Source organism: Zosterops lateralis, assembly GCF_965231275.1.
Source record: "Zosterops lateralis genome assembly, chromosome: 16".
Taxonomy (NCBI): domain Eukaryota; kingdom Metazoa; phylum Chordata; class Aves; order Passeriformes; family Zosteropidae; genus Zosterops; species Zosterops lateralis.
The window spans coordinates 9,553,761-9,556,740 of NC_139776.1; positions in this window are offsets into that span (position 1 = coordinate 9,553,761).

Here is a 2,980-nt window from a genome sequence, read left to right on the forward strand (position 1 = left end):
ACCAGCTTTCTGTATTGTGGCTACAAACATTGCTCACTCACCTGTTAACTTCCTCTCCAAACAAGCACAACATGACAAGCTCGTGGTTATCATAGCCCTCAACACAAACCCTTCCACCAAAAAGTCCCCTTGCATGGCACAGGACAGTGTTTTCCCTCCCAGGGAAGTTCTGCTGTGATAGGATGGAGAGGAGTCAGTCTCCCTGGCCCAGGGACCACACACAGAGTCCATCCATGTCACACCTGCATTCACAATCCTTCAGGCAAACTGATTTTGGGCTTCTGGAAACAGAGGAGAAAATTAAACAAAATCCTAATGTACTTTTCAACCTTGAGAACAAAATCCTGTGACTTTACTGATGATATATTTTAAGTGCATTGTGTAGATCCACCTCCCTTCCTCACACACACGGAAACATTCTGTGACTGCATCTCAAGAGAATGAGAGGAAATGCAGTCATAAAAATCATAATACGGTTCTGTAAACTCATAGCCATAAAACAGCTGCCCTCATTTTGCCTTCAAGTGTTCCCTTTCAAAACACTGACATTCTCTTCTCTGGAATAATGCAGAGAATCCGTGGGTATATAACACTCAGAGAGAGCAACAGGACAAATGAGCCCAGAGAGCAAAAATGCACCAATGAAATGTCCTTTCCTGAAACTTCACCACAAGGGAAAGAAGCAGAAGCAAAATAAAATGCATGTTGAGAAACTCATTTGTTCTGGGCAATGAATTCTCACATTCAAGGTGCGTCAGTTGCGTTCTCCATACAAAAATTACAGTTGGCAGATAAATAAAACAGCCTGGCCACCATTGTTCCTAACCTAGTGCTCAACGGTGAAGGATTACCTAACCCTCATGTTGAAAATCAAAATAAACAGCTGTCAGTTACCAGCACAACACAAACATGCTACAAATGGAACAGAGTGTCCAAATACAACACATTTGGAGGGTGAGGGGAATCACACTCTTACATGGCATATCAAGAAATGTCTAAACAATCTCGAGAAGGCCACACAAAAGGCTCTTTTGACAACTCAATCACAAATATCTGTTGCACTGATCGGGAAAAGAGATGCACCAGCCAAGCTCAGACCAGTTCCTACAGGCAAATTTTTAAAAAGAGCTTAGAGCAGGATTCTCAAGGAAAAAGAAACTTTAAGTAGAGTTTTAAAAAATCCCAACTTCCAAACTCTATTCAGTACACTGAAGTCTTTGGAAAAACACACCTGCACACCAGATGGGTGGAGGAAGAGGAGTGACTGAAAACTCTCATCCCATGGTTTGAGCCACCTAATGTTGAATTGTTCTGAAAATGTGTGCTCTTACCTTGCTGTCCCTTAGCAAAGGTGACCTTAGCACAACTCCTACCTTCCTATCAAGAGGGAAATGAACTCCAGCAAGGGTTATTCAGACAGCACCGCCCTTTGTACACCAGCTGGTAAAATACAGATCACCTAAATAAACAGCTTTCTGTTTTAGGCAACAATTCCTGGGGAGGAAAACAATACCCTCCTAGACAGCTATTTTTAATGTAAAGAATCTGTGGCTAAATATCTTTTTCTACACTCCTGATAAAGAAGTGACCACAATAGTTTCATGTGATCTGGCTACACCCTTAAGCCATCAGCTGAGTCCTGGGCATATCCCACTTCCTCCACCTGCTGCTCTTCACAACATGCAGGTGGCACAAACAGAACAGTCATTGGTTAAAAAGGATGTTCTGAGCAGAAATCAGGCAAGCAGCATACACTGTGGCACCCTAGAAATCATGGTCTCTGTGTTTCAACATCCTTTTCCTCTCTAACACGTTTCCTTCACAGCTGTCTCCAACTTTTTTTTAAACTAAAGAGAAAGAAAAGAGGAATTGAGAAAGCTGTTTGATTCCCCAATACTGTTTGCTTTCCAGGTCCACTTTAAACCTTATTCCACAGAGCAGGGGTGTGGGGCAAGGCACCCCATAGGGAGAACACCCTCTTTTCCAGGAGAAGGACACAGTCCCTTATGCTGGGGCAGCCTGGAGAGGAGAAAGAGCCAAGCCAGGAGCAGGAACAAACAAACATGATCATAAAGATGCCTTCACAAAGTCAGACAGGAAACAAGTTCACAAACTGGGCTGCAGCTGACTGGCAGCACAAATGTCTCTGTGCCACAGCACTGCCCTGTGTCCATATGGGTTCTCTGCCTGCCCAGGGCAGGGGGGAGCCTCAAACCACACCTCAGGCTCGGTCCTGCCGTGGCTATTCGATGCTTTCAGTCACAGGGCAGCAACCAAGCAGGGAGGAGCCTCAAATTCCAAAGCAATTCAAGTCAACACCTCCCAAAACGCCGGCTTGCATCTTGTGATACCATGGACTTCTGGATAAATCAGATATTTGGCTGTGGAAAGACACCCAGCAATGATACCAACAGTCCTACCTTACTCTGCCTTGGACTTTTAGTCAGCTTTGTCTAAACCGACAAAATTTTTGCTGTGAAAGCAAAGTGAGTCCTATAAGGGACTATAAAAGAAAGAGATAAGTGAGAATTAATATCTAAGTGATGGCTTGCCTGTCTCTGAGAGCCAAACAGAGCAGATTTCAGGAAAGGAAACCAATTTCTACCAAGAATTAACAGAGGAAGCGTTGAGTGTCACAGTTTATGCTCAGCAGTGTGTTGGCAGCAGACAGCCCCACAAGGCTGGGATTTTCCCCTGTTCATTTCTGCACTGGCTAAGGCTGGAGCTTCTGCAGAAATAAACTCTCCAAAGGCCTAAGTGAGAACTCAGCAATAGTGGCTCATGTCCAGCATGCATGTGCCTCTGCCTTGCACAATCTCTCCTAGGAGATGGTCCGGGAACAGGGAACAAAATGTGTCAAACCTGGCTCAGCCCAAAAATTCACAGAATGAGGAAAGGAAAACATACAGCAGAGCTGCATAGGGAACTTCCCATAAGAGGCATGGAAAAAACGTCATGAGGGCCTGTCAGAGATCATAAT